The following is a 17694-nucleotide window of genomic DNA, read 5'->3' as shown; positions in this document are numbered from 1 at the left end:
TGGTTAAGAAAGGTTTAAGTTTCTTCAGTGCCATCACAAGGTAAGTATGGTAAGGAAAATTTTTCTTTTTAAGCAAGCCAAGAGCAATATACCTGCATTTATTTCAGTAATAAAACTGCCAGATTTGCTGCTTGTTTTGATAAATTGCACAGAAACAAACGGAGCAAAATTGAAAAAACTCCATTCTGCTTTTTTTTCTCTCTCTTTTTTTTTTTTTTTTTTTGAGCCACGCTATCCTCATCTTGCCATTTGGATCCATCCCTAATGAGTGAAGGGTACAGTGGTCTTCATTTCTCTCTGTAAGTTTAACTTTGGATTTTACCAGCTCAGAGAGACTCCACTTGGTCAGAGTAGTGGAGGAGGCCTGAATGGAGTTCCCTTGGCTTTGTCACTGAGCCTTACAGTCCATGTCCCTCTCTGTGGTTGCTGTAATTTACTTTAAACAAGAAGGATTTTTGTCTTCAGAATCTTCAGTTTCTCCTGGCTATGACAGCTGCTCTGGTAAGACAGGGTTTTTATACACTGTGCTTTTGTCTGTGAAGTTATTATTTATTCTTATCCAAATGTTTTCATCCTAATTGCTTGCCTTCACTGAGTGGTGTGATTGAGGAAAAAGCTGTGTGCCTTTTTCCTCAGGGCTGGCTCTGCTGTGCTGCCAGGGGTTCCAAGTGATTGTCTTTGGGTTGGCTCTCCAGTTTGTCTAGAGACTGCTTGCTAACTCATTTTGATTGCAATTATTTAATGCTAATGTGTTTTTCTCATTTCCTTTTTCTTTGAAAGTGAGCACCAGATTAGAGAACTGGGGAAGATCATTGTGTGTCCTAGAGGTGTGAGATGGCACAGGAAATGGATTCTGTTCCGATATCTTCGTTTCCTTACAGCTAATTGATGTTTTTTTGGGAAATCTTTATACAGAAGAGGAGTTGAATGGATGCTGAACTGCAGGACAGCGTTGCTTCTCTTGGTTTTAGTGAAGCTTTGACTATTAATGTCAAAATGTTCTTCAGGGGACATGAAGATATTGGAAGTGTCCTTGAAACAGGAGGCTGCATTGAAAGTGCCTGTTAGGGGGATTGTCAGGTTGATTTTGGTAGAAATACTGTTCAATGGGTTTATGGTTTTATTCAATTACAGGGAAATGTAAATGCTCATAATTGTATTCAAACTTATAAAAAGTTTTATGAAATATTTACATTCCCAATATAACAGTATAAAAACAGTGCCTAAAGACATGAAATGGCAGATTGGAAAGTAAGGGGAAAATATGGATGTCTTCATTTTGCTGTCACAGACCTTAAAAGCTGCATATGCAACTTCCTCAGCCCTTAAAGTCAATTTATACACTACATTATTTAGATTATGCGTATTATTTGAATTTTGATAGATCTTAATATGCTAGCATGCCTAGCAGTTTTTGAGTTTAAACAGTTGATGTTGAAAGCAAAGACAAAGCACTGAGCCCAAAGCAAATTAGCTTTCTCCCTGGCTGAACAGCAATTTAACAAATGTCCTTTTTCTTTCTTGTGTCACGTCCTCTGTGTTCCCCATTGAGACTGGGGAGATGAAATTTTACCTGTAATACAACTTRCACTAGGGCACCACAGTTAGTAGCTCCTTTTATTAAAACCATAATATGAAATTGTTTATTAAAACAATATTTTTTCYTCTGTAGGTAACTTGAACAGATTTATTCAAGTGCATCTTCATAGTGCTTCACTAAATGGGGATGACTCGCTTGTTAAAGAATTGATTTATCTAAATTGGGGGATAGCAGGGAGAAGTGCCTGTCACTTGCTGGTGAATTGATTTGTTTAGATTGGGGGATAGCAGAGCAAAAGTGAATCAATATTCAAAACTTATTTGTTGCTGAAGCCAGAGATCATTATCTGGGTATCAAAGAGATGAATGAGCAAATACTGCCTGATATAAATGAAAGCTCMTGCTGAGGTAGCCCCAGGTCCTCAGCTGTCAGGTACCTGTGCCTCAAAACAACGACCCTGTAGCCAGTGGGTAATGAAACCTCAATTAAGACKAAGGAATAAAGGGACTGTGGTGAAGTGCCTTAATTTAAGTCTCTAGAGGGTTAAGGTGATTAAATACTTGCTTTATAATCAGTTGACTGCCCCAGGTTGATGACAGAGCACAACTCAACACTATTGAATTGAAATGTAATGAAATCTGTCTTGGGGTCACAATTAAACCTAATTCCAAGGTGGCTGCTGAATAGCTGCATGTCCCCACAAATAATGGTGTGCTTTGATGGATGAGTGTTCAGCAGAGGAATGGGGGACTGTCAGAATTGTGTGAGCTYTCTGAGCAGCTYCCTRCCTTTGCYACTGCAGYGATGCTGATGGTACCCAGCCATGCAGCTGSAGCAAACCACKMWSCCAGCTGTGCAGACAGCACRTAAAGACCTGCATGGAGTAGAYYAGYAKCACAGGATGTGTTTGGGATTRRTGCACTTAGGGCTGGGRTGGCTGTAGGATTGCTGGCTGGTGGGAATGGTGGTATTTGGCAGCAGAGTCACACCGGAAAACCATATAGCAGCCCTTAGAACTGGCATCGAGTGTTAGCACTAACTGGAAGGGACCTGGATCCAGCTAATGGTTTGRGAATTAAAGGAAAGCTAGTTCATAAACTTACTTCTGCTCTTTGGGAACACTGGAGAGGCTGGCCCTCATATACGGTGAGCTTGCACTTCACACCAGAGTAGGCTGGTGTTTCATAATTGTCAGCACTATGGTCTTAACTATAAATCACAAAGTAATTGATTTCAGGGTGTTAACGAAATTTAGATTTATGGAGAAGTTCAGTTATGCCTAAGATGCACAGTTAATAGCACTGGCACTGAATGAAACCCAAATTAACTTTGTTTCCATTATGAAASAGGGTAGTATTAGCCCATAAATTTATATTCATATAAGTGGTTTGGCTCTTAATTACGTGACTAGCTTTGTGAAAGTTCTGTGCTTGAAAACTGTTTTCAGACTTGGAAACCTGTTCAAAGCTTTGGATATTGTCCAACTTCCAATTCCCAGCAGTATCACCACTCTGCACAAAAACTCAGRACCAGCCTCTGACTGGATTTGCTCCAACTTTTTTGGGGGACAGTTGGAGTAGGAAATGGATTAAGCTTAGATGTAAAATTGACTCTCAGTAGTTCCTCAGTGGGGACAGGCAGGACAGCCATTGCTCCTTAGGCTGGATGCTGCGATGGAGGGATTTGCCAAAAGGGAGCCAGAACAGAAGTTACAGATGTAAATTGTATAAATTTACAAGTATACAATTGTAAATTGGAACTAGAGGACAATTCTGAGTCCTCTTGTATGATCCTGATGACCAACTGCACTTAGTGAGTGTAACGGGCCTCAGAGCTGCTTGGGGCTGAGCACGTGTAGCAGCCGAGAAGACCTATTTATGTTTCAGTAACTGACCTTACTCTTCTCATCACTCTCTGCAGTTTTGAAGTGACCCCTGAAGGAAATAGTGACAGCAGCAGTCTCAGGAGCATGAGTGGAAGTAATGAAGCAGTAATTAGCAATTAATAAAGTGTGGTGAAACTCTTAACTGCTGCACTGGCCTAGAGGTCTGGTGCTGGAGTGGCATAGTCCCTTGGAAATCTACAACTCTGAAGCTTAATTATCATAATTTYTTTTAGACACCATCTGCTCTTGGAGCCAACTTTTATGTATTTACTTTTTCCCTTGCAGGTAGGTGAGTTTTAAGGACTCCACTTCTGTGGSTTTTCACAGCAGAGATTAAATTGAAGCTGGGATCAAGATACAAGGAATGAGATGGCCTCTGTGGCTGATGTGTCCTGCAGAGGATGAGGGCAAGGTTCTCTTGCTACAGCTAGCAGAGTATCAGAAAAGTGTGCAGATATAGAAGGAACAGGGRAAAACACRGACAGAACTTGCTTTGTAGTTRGCAGAGGGGCACTGTCTTTTCCAGRGGGGACATAAATTGAAATTGTGCTGTATGTTCTCACCTCAAGCCCTTCTKAGCAATGTCTGGAAGATGCCACCTTTCAGAGAGTCTCATAATGAAAGGCAAGGATTGCTGAGGAGCCCTCCTGACCTGAAGTTGCCACCAGATAACAAACAACTGGCAAACTTTAGTGAGGCCAGTAACAATCTCTGAGGAAGCAGAGGCTGTGGGGATCACAGTGGTGAAGCTCTTTGCTCCTCAGAGCTGTTGYACTGCATTGCTTCAGCACTCATGTGCTGGCTTATGCCCTTAAAACACTGTGAGGTCAGCTAAGGCCAGGAGCCAAACTGCATCACCACTCCTTGCTCTCCTAAAGGTGAGCCTGAAAAATGATTAGATCATGAAAACAAACAGCCAAACACCACTAGCCTTTCCCTCAGTCCCCACTGTGTTAATCTTTCATTGCAGAAGCTAAGAGCAAGTCAGGAGAGTCAGCTTAGGCTGAAATACGTTTTAGTTTCAGCTATAGGAGTGCCCTGTGGACTTGAAAAGAGCAAAACACTTTTCAAGCAGCAAAGGTGCAAAAATGGGACATGGGAATTTTGGAAGATGTCAGTGCAATTTTYGACGTCACTCATTTACACTGAAGGCTTCTAATAAGGATTCTATTTTGTCTTGTGTAAATCAGTTTTAATTAATAGAGCAGATGTACCAACAATGTATCTGGAAATGAAATGGAGGAGAAAAGAAAAGAAGCAGCTGGTGCAAGTGGATGTAAATATTTGCTTTTTGGGAAGTGAAGCTCCGCAGAAACTTGATGCTCTATTTCAAATTCAGAAGCCTGTTTCTTATGCCTGTGGAGATAWATGGAGCAGAAAAAATTAACTAAACCATAATGCTTTATTTGAATCTAGTGCATGTGATGTAAGTAGCCCAAGTTTTTGGAACAGGGCCAACACATGAAATCTTGGTTCCTGCTGAAATATTAAGTCCTTGCCTCTGATGTAAGATGCATTAATTCCAGAGTAGCTGTCTCTGTACCAAGGCTTCTGCAGTACAGTCTTGGCCTATGAGCATGGGCAAATGAAAATGCTGATTTTTGACCCTGACTATAGCAGAGCAAGGTGCAGTGATGCTACTGAAATAGGGCCTGACTGGSAAACCAAGTGTGAGAGGTCCATCTATCTGAAAGCTGCTGTTGGGGAGGTGTGACGGGTGTGTGGATGGACTCTGAGCTTTATGTGAAGCTGAAAGTAGAAAGAAAAGCACGGCATGAATTAGGGCTKTGCAGGTTTTGGTGGGACTCTCCACAGTTCTTTTTGTGTGTTACTTTTGTGAACTCTTAACTACAGAACAGTCTTTTAAATCTTCCTCACTTCCTTTCAGTATTGAACTTTTCATGAAATCCCAGGCTGTTTGTGTTAGAATTAGGAGAGCTTTTTGTTCTCTTTTGTGTTTTTTTTGTTAGCGCCTGTAACTGCAAAGAAGAATTTGAAAACACAAGCCTAAAAGCACAAAGTACCACGGCAAATATAGAAWGTAACACGCAAAACAAACCCTCTTTTAAAACAAGTCATGACTGGCAAGCGGTGATGTCAAACCTGGCAGTGTGGGARAAGGAAGACAATAAAGAAGGGCTGATCCAGAGCAGGTATTTTGTACCTGGTGAATCCTGGTAATCCTGAAACCACCCTGATAAWGGGATGGGAAGGATTCCTTGAAGCAGTTTAAGTGGCAGTGCACATATTGTTAGTGCTTATTGCAAGCTCTCTGAGGACGAGACAGAGAGCAATGTACTCTGCAACTTATTTTATGGAATAGGACATCAGGATGCTTGCACCCAACCTTGTATGAACATGTTCTGGTTTAGGGTTTTGTGCCTTGATGCTGAGAATGCCCCACAGCAGAGGGAACACCTTCAAATGGCAGCACAGCTCAGAGCTGAGCTASATCTGGATTAAAGAGAAGCTCCTCTGTCCTTAGATAAGGATGTTTGCAGGTGTAAGTAGTGCTGCTGTAGGGGATTGGGTTTTCCAGGCCTGGGAGCAGATTATGGCCCTGTCTGTACTGCGTTTGCATTGTAAAAGCTTGTGTACAGTAACACCTCACTGTCTGAAACAGCTTCTGTTTCAGAGCCCTGCTGTCAGCTATTTAATACCCTGCTCTGGTTACTGTTGTCATTGTCCTGCCTTCCTTCATCCTTAATTGACCTCAGAGAGCAGCAGGCATTGGGAAGGTGGTGATGAAAATGTAATGGATTGGAAAAGGCAGCAGGACCACTGGCAGTGAGAGATTTGTCCGGTGTTCAGTCTCACAGGTGAAGCAGCTGAGATCTGTCAGAAGGATGATGTGTTCAAAGATGGGTCAGACAGGGTCACCAGGACATAATGAAGTTTAATTTTGCATTATAAAGGGATTTTCTGCTCAACTTCAGGCTAATAAGCAGTTAGTCCGTGGTATTTTAAAAGCAGAATCTCCTTTAGTATATCTRTCATTACCAGGTGTTGAATTGGCAGCTGACAGCCCTGGTGGTCTTGCTTGTCTCTCCCTCTTCCATGCCCTGAGTGCTATCCTTGTGGGTTGTGTGCATTTCTGGAATGCCTGCACACATTCCTCTGTCCATTGTTTCTGATGGGAAAGATTGTACTGTGTCAGTCACACTTCCAGGATCACATCCTCCTCAGGTAATGAGATGCCTGRAACTGGAGTTTGACTGTTTGGGAAATTGTTGCAGGACCAGAGGTCTGGGGAGTTAAAATGTCTCAGCAGCAATGAAGAGAGAAGAATGCAGAGCACCCAGCTACAAGGCCATACACACTGATTGGGCATGTATTCAAATACAGAGCGTGGCTCTGACTCCCCAAGATGCAGAAGTTACTGTGTGGAATAATTCTCTGTTGTTTGAGGAGTTCTGGAAACTAACTGGAAGAGGTGTTACCTTCTATCTGACTGATTTTATTCCCTCACTACAGCTCTGACTGTGTCCTTAGGGTTTCGCTTTCAAATCCTGGCCTTCTGGGACTTGAAGGGCAATGAAAAATGTGCTTTCAGACTCAGGGGACTGTGTGGGGGCTCTGGAAGGTGGGATGAGGCTGTGCCCAGAGAAGGGATTTGTCYAAATGCACAGTCACCTGAGCTGTCACCACCAGCTACATAAATTGTGCAGGGCCTGAGCTGTGCCTTTGCTGACTCTGAAGTGTCTGGTAAACCTGTTTGATGTTTAAATGCTGGGTTAACCTTGCTCTGTAGGGGAAATGGGAAGCTTTGGAGGCAATGCTGTGACTCAAGAGTCCTGTAAAGCAAGAAGAAGGAGCAATTTGTCAAATGACTCTGTCACCTTTGATGTGGTGAAGGGAGTTGCTACAGCACAGGGCACAGTGTCCTAGGTGGTTTGCTTGATGTTTTGTTAAGGGTTTGAGGTGCCCATTTCCCACTGAGCTTTGGGATGCAGACCTCAAAGCTCGCTCTGTTTAGATGGAGCTCTTCTTCAGAGCTGTACTTCAAAATCTCATGGAGAATGTACCCGCAGGGAGGACTGTAATTCCTGTATATTTGGCCCATAATGATATGGGGGGAAGAACAGGGGCAGCTGCAATGAATAAATGAGATGTTACATTTGATGGCTGCCAGGTCTTCTTTTTCCTGGGTGTTATGTCTGCTGTGGAAGGCAGGAGGAGGGAGTGGAATCCTGTCTCCACAGCTGTGCAGATGACCCCTTTTWAAAAATCCTGTCTTAAAAATGGAATGCTTGTTAGAAAGCAGGAACCAACAAGGGAGACCTGAACCAAGATCTTTGCTAGCAGRGCTGTGCTGAACTCTCTGCCCTTGCCACAGAAGATAATTTTCCTTCCTGTGGTGGAGGGCTGAGCAAATACCCCTGACAGAAGGGAAATAATTTGCTCAGTCAGGTTTCTCCTGCCCTTTCCTTTTTACTTAAGGAACAGAGCCAACCCTGATGATGATAGGATCATTGCCACAATAGGTAAGTCACAGAGATATTTTCAAAACCTTACCTTTATGAAACTAGAGCACAAAAGGAATTAGGGTGACTGAGCTTTAGATTTAGCTTCCTCTGTGGCTCTGATAAGCCTGTGAGCAATTGCCCATCCTACCAGACATGAGTGTGAGCAGGACAGCCCACTCTGATGCCTGTCAAAGCAAACCTGTCAGACCAGGAGGGAGTTTCTCTTTGGTGTCCAATCCTTACCCCCCTACAGAACGCTGGCAGTCGCCCTCAGGAAAAGGTCTTGGTTTGCTTCTGGGCAGCAACATGGGATATTTACCTTGTGGCACAGAGGTACCTCTAGGGCAAAGCAAAAGACTAACTACTTCTTTTGATTAATGTTAATTTTCATTCTGATTTTATCCTGTCTGAACAGTTTTGTTGAATCCTGACTGTTCTTCTCAGCTGTCCATCACTGACTCTTATGCTTTGATGGCTCTTGTCACAAATAGGATGGTAAAAAGATCTTAGTTATTTTCTCTTTCCTTTTTTCTCCTTTGAGAAGTCTCATTTACTTTCTGCATCTGTCCTGACTCCTTTCCTCCTATCATTACTGGGAAGCAATGTGGCAATTAGAGCTGGCCACCCCCAGCAGGAGGTGCGCTGCCTGGCTTTGAAAGAGTTTGCAGCGCTGTCCTTTGTGCTCTTCTCCAAAGCTTTKCTCTTCTCCCTGTGAAATGGAATTTAATGTTATGCCGTTCCGTATATAGTAACACCTGTAAAGATACAAAAATGTCCAGGACCTGGATTGGTTTCATAAAAACTTGATTCTTTTAATCTTCTTTGGAAGGTATACTGCTCCACATTTCTCTCTCTCTCCTTCTTTTCCTCAAAGGATATACTGGAGTGGATGTAAAGGCATCTATTGCTTAAATATTGGCGTGCCAAGCAAGGGTAGAGAAAGCACCAGGTGTCTCTTTCTTGGAGCACAAGCCTTTTGAGTTGTGAAGCCAGATGGGGACATTTCTGAAGGGATGGTGTGACATTCAGATCCCAGTGCTCCTCGCTTTGTCGGTCTCTTTCACAGCTGATTTTCTTCCCCAGGCTTTGCCTCATCCCCTGGTCATGCTCTGTGGCTGTTGTGGGAATCAAGCTGGTCACAGACAGCAGGACTTGAACTAATAAGGAAGGAAGATTCTGTGGTCTGTCTGATCTTGCTCAAGGCTCTTTCATTACCATTTCAGAAGRCCAGACTGATGCTGGGGTTGAGTCACACCTGAAGGTTTGCTCTGGAGACCAAAGGATGGGGAAATTTAGAAGCTAATGTTTAATCCTGTGGGCATCAACAACATTTTTTATGCTGTTTCTTTGATAACTTGTAGGAGGCATTTATTTTGGGTTTTGTGTTAGGTGATGTAAAGCAATCCCATGCAGCTGGAAGCTAGAGGCAAGGCTATTTTTTCCAGGGCTTTGAAGAGCTCTGCTCCAGTGATAGCTGTCTTATTGCAGCAGTGGCTGGTTTTATTTTGCTTTGGAGCAAATGAATAAAAATKTTCCTCTCATTTCATTTTCTCTGAGGTGAGAAAATTCCTGGAAATCTGCTGATGAAGTTAAGTAACATCTTAATCTTTTTTCCCTGAAATGGCCTGAGTGCAGCACCCAGAAAGCCAGGTTTTRGAAGCCTGGAAGTGCTGACTGGATGTTCTGAGAGGACCCCTGACAACAGGGCTGGGCTGCAGATGTGGCTGCAGGTATTGGAGGGAGATGCTGGATGTCTTAGTGAGGTGACCTTTTTTTTTTTTGAGGTTGCTGTACTCTCTGTACTAACTTCTAATGAGCTGCTTTCTGTTGGCAGAACTGATGATCCATCAGTCTGCATTCTCAGAGATGAGCCCTTTGCTAGGGCATTACTACAGAAAGCTTTGTCATATATTGACAGCATTTGACATTTCCCAGGCAATGCTTAAATCTCCCAATTGACAATGTTTAACCCTCTCCCGAGAGCCTTCCAGCGGTGATTCCTATAAACTTTCATTTTCCCTTCAAAGGATCATTACCAAAAGCTTCTGTATTTTTGTCACTTGCTATGTGCTGCCAATGAATCTCTGTCTTTATTGCTTTGGGCTTTAAATGTTGTCTTTAATTAGGATCTGAGCTTTTTCCACCATGGGCTGATGGACAGCTCTGGTGACCAGAATCAGGATAAGAACAGAGGGATTCCTGCATTTCTCCTTGTACTGGAAGGAACAGTCCTTTATCCCAGATGTCTCCTTTAGGAGGGGCATACCAGGCCTCAAAATCCAGCAGTTYATGCCAGTTTATTAATTGTTCTGTTTCTGTCCTGCTTTTTGCCCTTAATTTGCAGAGCCAGAYTAAGACTGTGTAATGCACAGAGGTTCAGGGCAGGGCTACCTTTTCCTCCAAGACAGGACCTGTTGATTCAGCTCAGTATTTTATACAGGAATTGCATGTAAAATGGAGCTGTAGCTGCTAGCAAGAGCTGGTAGCAAGGATGAGCACTTCATTCACAGTCATTTAGACACTGAAGAAAATAAAATTTGGCATTTTAAATTGCTTTCTCAACCAGGGAGTGTTTAGCATCWTGAGGTCTCGAGGATTAAAACACCTCTGGCAACTTGGATCAATAYGTGGGGATTAAAAAATTACTCTGGACTAAGCAGGCAAATGAGTTAAACTGTGTTTAGCTAATTCCCTGGGTTGGGATAATTCAGCCAGCCCTGTTTTGAAGACATCTGGGACTTGTCTGGTGGCCTGAAAGTGACTGATTTACTGTCCAGAAGGTAGGGGGCACTTGGGAATCGGCCCCTTGTGATGGAGATTGGAGGAAGACTGTTGCTTTTCTGTTCTGGATTTCTGACAGTGACTTAAGCAGTGGTCCCATGTTCAGCTTTAGCCTGCCTGTTGTGTTTTGGTTTCAGGTTTTGGCACTGCTGTTTTGTGAGCCCTACAGGCTTAGTTATCAGGTGTTAGGAGAGACTTTGGTTTTTGTTCTGTGTCATTGAAGTGGTTGTGTAAGTCACATATGGACAAGTCCAAAGTGCAGGCATGTGGAGGTGGCAAGTCCTCGTTATCTTGCCCTGACTCCAGAAAGAAATGAACACCTTCAATCATTTAAATTTGGATGGCAATGAGTGATGCAAAGCAGTTGCGTAATTTTAATTTTAGGGGATCAGTGAAAGAATGATCCTTTACTCTGTTCCCTCAACTAAAAAGCTCTGCAGCTGTATGAAGAGTTGAGCAGCAGCTCTGGCTTTGCTTTGATTTTTKCAGTGAATGTTTGCTGTATTTAATCTGCTGGGCTGTTATAAACAATCTCCCTGCAAGCAAGAAACTTGTGAGTGGCTGAGCTGAGATTTCCAGGTTCCTAATCAGAGGAAAGGCTGTCCCAGCTAAATCAGAGTTAGGCTCCTGATTGCATCCTGATAGAAAGGATTATTCAGCCAGTGGAAAACAAATAGAGCTGCTGTTTGGCATACATTAGCTGAGCAAATCTTGGCTCTCAGTATGTGCTACAGCTCTGCTTTTCTGAGCCATGAGCTGGGTTCTCTTACAGCTGGTCTGATTCTGGAATGTTCCCTGCTTTCTGACCTTTCCTCTGTGCCGTGGCTTAACTTTGGGAACCCTTTTCCTTTTTTCCTTTTCATCAGCCCATTTACCACATGCTCTGTCAGGCTGTTTGTGACTCAGGCCTCTCTTTACTATTTCCTGGCTGATCCCTTTGGTTTGTAGAATCAACTGTCTGGGTGTCCATCTCTGCTGTGCTGTGTTTATATTCAGCTGATTGCCCAGGCAGTGAAACAGATGGTGGTGATGCCACGGCCTTGGTGTTGCCTGCCTGGTGCTGTTGGACTGCAAGAGGCCATGAAGAAGAGGTAGGTATCTCACTGCATTTGCAGGACCAAAGATAAAGGTTGCTAAAAGAGGTTGCTTTCATTTCTGTGGGATTCTTGCTCTGTTACCCATCTTGTGGCACTCTGTGCAGGGCAGATAACCTCARTGCCTCTCTGCTGTATGGTATGAGGCAGTTGGCATTTTGGTTCAATGTGTGCCTGCTTCAAAACAACACCCAAAATAGGAGTCTTTTTCTTCTTTTCAGGGAGCCAAGGACATTGAAGGCATACTCTGAGGTTAACTTCCACAGCAAGGACTGCAGGATCATGGCACATGGTATCTTCTGGAGATTGTTTTGTAGCTGACAAATGTGTGTCTGGTAATTTTAAAGGCAGGTGAAGGCTTYTGTGATCCAGAGGGGTGGGGAATCTCCATCCTTGGAGATACYCTACACTGCTGGGTGCATGCCTGCACAATCTGTTTTAACTCAGAGATTTTATGGTTGGACCAGAGACATCCAAAGTCTCTTCCATCTAAATCTTTCCAGTGCYTGATCCCACTGATCACCTGTGCAGCCTGCTTTATGTGGAGTGAAAGGGAGAGAAAAGAGCCTTATAAAACATGTAGAAATGCCTGCTGCAGGCTCTGGCGGGGAGCAGATGCCAGCTGCCTTTTCTCTTCTGGATGAATTTATTTTACTGGAAGAACAACTGCTGTTGCTGTGAAGTTGCCAGATGGACTTGTACATAGACTTGGGGCAAGTGGGAATGTCAAGGGGAGAATTTGGGAAGGCAGGAAGTCCATGCTGGCAGCAGCCCCTGCTCTGCCAAGGGAAYAAGCAGGGATTTGGGAAGGATGTGCAGGGAAGCCCCTTGGATTGCTTGTCTCCAAAGAGCAGCTGTTTACATGGATTCTGACCATAGTGAGAGAGGGCTTCTTGTTGGGTGTACAACCCCAGGAGAGGTTGCACTTGGTACCTGACCTTTGTTTTTCCTTCATGCCAGGTGTTCCTAGGCCTTGAAATTGTGCTGTGGGCTCAAATGAATGCTTAAGTCAAGGAGGACAAAGGTAGGATTAGTTCCCAGGGATACAGCACACGTGCAGGAGTTGTGCTCTCTCACAGCTTTTGTGGGAGACAAACAAGCTTAGTGGGCCAAGAATAGCAGGACTGATGATGCACATTTCCAGAGGGTTATGTGCCTTCAGAGCTCTCTGCAAATGTCAGCCAGTTTGTCTGCTGCCCTGCAAATGCTACTTGCTGGGAAGCAGAAATCCTGCTTTCCCAAGTGAATGCTCCTCCCAACTGCTTCTCAGCTCAGTTTGCCAGTGAGACTAAAAAAAATAGGCTGCCCTTATGTGCAGGGTTTGAGGATTGCACAGAGATGCAGCCCAGTGAGCTTGAAAGTGTGAAGGGGCTGGTCTGACCTCCCCAGGGTCCCCTCTGGAGCCGAGGGCATGCAGTGACCAGTGTGTCCAGTGAGGCAGAAAAGTTTGCTGAGCAGCAGAGAGGAGCAAAGCCCAGGGACTAAAGGTGCCCTTACAGCCTCAAATGTCCTGTCTGAGGGGAGATTTGCTGTCTGATCTGCTGCCTCTGCCTGGGGAGGRAGGGCTCTCAGAGCAGCAGAGGAGGGAGCTGTGTTCTGTTAGCAGCTGGAGCCCTCCCCAGTGAGCCTGCAAAGCTGTGGCTCCTTTTGCTCCTGGAGAAGTGTTATTTAACAAACTGRCTTCCCGACCAGCCTCATTGCTGGGCTAATTCCCGGGTCTGCTCCATAAAGAGATTCATAGCTCCCATCGCAGCCCAGCTATTCCTTGTGAAGGTTTGATGTATCTGCCTTGGTTAATCCCAGACGTCTYTGTATGGAGATATCATTTGTAAAAGGAGTTCTCAGTGCTGGAGAGAGCAGCCAGGAAAAAAAAAAATAGTTTCCAAAGAGGTTTGGAAACCTCTGTCTTGTAGTCATAGGAAAATTAAACGGAAACCATCTTTTTGTGTTCAGCCCAGCAAGATGTTGTGAACTTGTCTGGGAGAAATTAGCATCCAGTTCCTAATTAAAAAGGTGGGAGCAGCAGTCAGGGAAGGTTAAAATAAGGGTTCTGCCTTGAAGCTGTGCTAAAGAGAAACTGTAGATATTTGTGTCTCAGCAGTTCAGCTGATGGATGCCTCTAGAGGTTTCTGGTGCCTGGGCTTAATTTTCACTTGCCCTCTCCTGTTTTTTTTTTGGTGATGGAGGATGCTGAGGGCTGAAGGCACCAGCTGGACGGTCAGTGCCTTTCCATTTCTCTCAAAGGTTTTCTGGTGGGTGGCTGAGGCAGGAGGGCAGTGCTGTAACCTGACTGCAAATGTGCTGGGCATCAAAACTCACAGCAAAAGGGGAATGTGGCACCTTGTGCTTTCTGTGGAACAAGACCCTGCTTGTGGTAGTTGCTGGAGAAAAGATGATGCATAATAAACTTACACCTTAATTTTCCTGTGCAGTATCATCTGCATCACAGTTCTGCTGCCAGGCTGAGATGCTCTTTTCTCTGCCTTTCAGGACTGCTGCAGGCACTTGTTTTAAAGGTACGTTGATCTAGCCAGCAGTGCTCAAGGATATGGGCAAGATAAGGTTTGTCTGTGATACATTTTGTTCCCATCAAGTTAGCCTTGTGAAAGATACCATTTTCTCCTAAAAAAAAAAGTTGATTTTATGTGTTGCTAAAACCACTGGGCTGCTCAGGAATTAGAGAAGCTAATTATGGAGGGAGGATGGATCAGCCTCCCTGTAGCATTCCCAGCACTGGAATAAATGTGAGTTTTTTGCTACCCCTTGTGACTTTGCCTTTTCCTGGGTAAATATGAAAAACTGAGCCCCTGTGAGATAAGTCCCTTTGCCTGGTACCTGGCAGAGCTGTAATTAGATGAGTGCAAGTTTGTGACCATCACTGTCATCCTGGGTCCATCTTATGGGCTGCCCCGGCATAGGGAGGGGAATTTTATTTTTTTCTCTCTCTGGGAAAGAGGAAAATGTTTGGGGATGGTTAAGAAAATGARGAATGTTTCTTCTCTGTGGCCTGCTTGCCCTGGGAGTCCCTGTGCTGCTTTGAGAGGGAAGGTTGCAGGGCTGTCTCTGTGGTGGCACCCAAGGAGGGATGCTCAGGGACAGGCATGAAGCAAACACCTTGAAGGAAGGAAGGGTGGTGGCTCTGTGTCCCTTCTTCAATGCTCTTGGTTGTAGGCCATCCCCCGGGTCTGCTGAGGCTTCCTGGGATGCTTCAATACCTGAACTACAGGCTGAGAGAGAGGAATGAGAGATTTCTACAGGCTCTGCMGGGAATCCCAGCTCATCTTTTGCTGGAACTTTGCACCTGGGTCCTGGTGCCAGGAGGTGGAGACACGCTGGAAAGGCTTCAGGCAAGGGTGGCTGTTTCAGCCAGCACAGCACTTCTTGCTGTTTGCAGGGACAGGAGGGTTCCCTGGCATGGCATGGTTCTCATGTGTTGCCTTTCCTGACAAAAGGAGCTCTTATTTATGAAGATTTCCTCTGTTCCCCACCAGAAATCCTCCTTGTCTTGTGCTGGCCTTGTCCTTGCAAGAGCTGTGGTTGTGCTCCTGCCGCAGTGGGGAGAGAGATGGAGACAGGATGGGATCAGTGGTTGGCAGCTGACAGTTTCTTTTTATGTTTCCATCTGTTCCCTCTCTTCCTTTTTAATGAGATCAGGTGCCAGAGTGCACTAGGAAGACTTWTCAATGTGAGAGGAAGTCACAAATGGGGTACTCAGGTCCTTGCTTTCATCCTTGGCAGAGAGAGGCTGCTCAAATCAAACCTGCACCCTCTTGAGCTGTTCCTATAATGGGAAACCAAAACTCTGCAGTGAGGCTGACAGCTCCAATCAGGTGGGTCTGTCCTGCAGCTCAGCCTTGGAGCTCAGAGATGCTTGTGCTGATGGTCACTAAGCTGCAAACCTGGCTGTTCCTGCCCCTATTCTGGTGCCTGTACTTTAACTTTTTATAATGTATGTATTGATTTTTTTTTTTTTTTTAAATGGAGCTGCTGTCTGTCTTCTAAATCTCCAGTTGTTTTAAATTTTATCAGTGGCTGGACAGGTTTACTCTTCCAAGCCCTTGGTGTTTGCTGCACAGACCCAATTGATGAGCTTTTGCAATCAATCACTAATTTCATGGGTGGCTCTGCTTCTGCCTTATGTTTTGAAGGGTTTCCCCCTCTGCTTTTGAGGCCATATGTTTATTACAAAGCTGGTCTTTCATGAGTGGGAATGTTTCCCTCAAGGAGAATCTCAGGAGTTGTTTGGGGCTGGTTTTGTCACTGCCTTTTGATTCATGGTAGTTCTTGGGATGTGTGAAGGATGGGAAGAGGTTCAAAGGAAGAACCTGAGGAGCTTGTTTAACAGTTCAACTTGGACAACCTCTTTGTGGAAAATGAAAATCTGTCCCTGCTACCAGTGCCAGTGTGTGATGTGATGGGAGTCAGTATGGAGACATTGATCAGGGAAAAGCTGTAGAGTCTGACAGTACCTCCAGGGTAGAGAACAGAGGATCTTCTAGGGGATGTCCCAGGTGACTGGCTTAAAAATCACAAAGCCCTGGCTCAGGTTCCAGCCCAGAATGGCCTCTGTATGGCTGGTTTTTAGCAAAATCCCGATTTTTTAAACAAAAGAGTTTTGGATAAAAATGCACTGAAATATCTGGCTAAGCCAAATCTAGTAGTCCCTTCTTAAGGAACCAGGCCAAATGCTTTGGGATTTTGCTGGAGTCCAAACTCTGCAATTGTGGCTGTTGTGTGGTTCTGTTGAACCTGTGAAGGCAAGTGCAAGAAAAGACATATTTGACTTTTTTTCTTCAGTCAGTAAGTTTTTGCCCAGCAGAGCTGGTGCCTGCAGAGTTCCCCAGCACCTCTCAGCACAGCCCTGTGTGCTGCAGGGAGCTGCACCAGCTGGCTGGCAGTAGCAAGGACAGCAGCTTGTTCCTTTGGTGCTTCTCAAGTGATAAATAAAACAARCCATTCCTTTCACAGCCCTGCTTTCAAAAGAGCTGCTTTGTAGCTGCTCTGATGGTGCCAGGTGCTCCTGTGGGCTCAGGTTGAAACGCATGTCATGGTCCCTGCCCAGTGTCCCACTCACAAGCATTGTGTTGTCTCATCTTTCTCTCCCTTCTTTCACATCACAGAGCAGCTGCTGGTGTTGGGACAGGGACATTAGACCTGCTGGGCTGGGGAYTGCTGTGAAGCCAGGAGCCAAGGAGACCCCTGCTACTGCAAACGGAGCTGCCAGGTGATGCCAGGAGCTACAAGTGCCAGCCAAGCTGTTGTGGGATCAGGCTGAGCACATGACATTTTTAGCTTAGCCTGGAGGAGCTGGAGGGAAGGCCTGCCTGTGGCATTTGGGGTGGTCCTTGGGGCTGACCATGGGGTGACCTTGCTGGGTGCTCAGGTGCTGCCATGGCTTTGATGGCACGAGATTCCCATTTCCAGAGAGCTGCTGTGTGCTTGGGCTTGCAGGAGGTTCTGTGGCTTCAGGAGCAGAGGGGAGCCTGGTGCTCYCAGCCTGTGGTGCCCCATCCCTGGGTGGGGTGGATGCCCTGGCAGGGCCCTGCTGACAGAGAAGGGCTGGGGGTGAGGGAGGAGGCACCGAGCCCTGCTCTGCCTGTGACTGGCAAAGCCACTAAGCCCTGATGCTACAGAGTCATTCTGCTGCTGCTTCTGTCCTCAGTGTCACGGGCTCTCAAATGGGTTTTAGCAGCCAGGAAACGGGATGCCAAGGCAGTGGGGATTTAGGTAGTGGCAGCCCCAGGAACAACTACTGAACCATCTGTAACTGCACAGACATTGTCACCCTTGACATCTGTCCCTTTCTTCTGCTGAGGCTGAGCTCCTGTGCCAGTGCCTGGCCAAGTCAGGCCTGAGTCCCCATCCAAAGTCTACCCATCTTTCCAAGGCACTGTCTCCTGGCAGGCACAGCCTTGGTTACTGCCTTTC

Source organism: Malurus melanocephalus, unplaced genomic scaffold, assembly GCF_030028575.1.
Source record: "Malurus melanocephalus ecotype Western Australia unplaced genomic scaffold, MMel_1.1 scaffold_279, whole genome shotgun sequence".
Classification (NCBI taxonomy): domain Eukaryota; kingdom Metazoa; phylum Chordata; class Aves; order Passeriformes; family Maluridae; genus Malurus; species Malurus melanocephalus.
The sequence above is the reverse complement of the archived record's forward strand: the minus strand, read 5'-3'. Positions refer to the sequence as shown.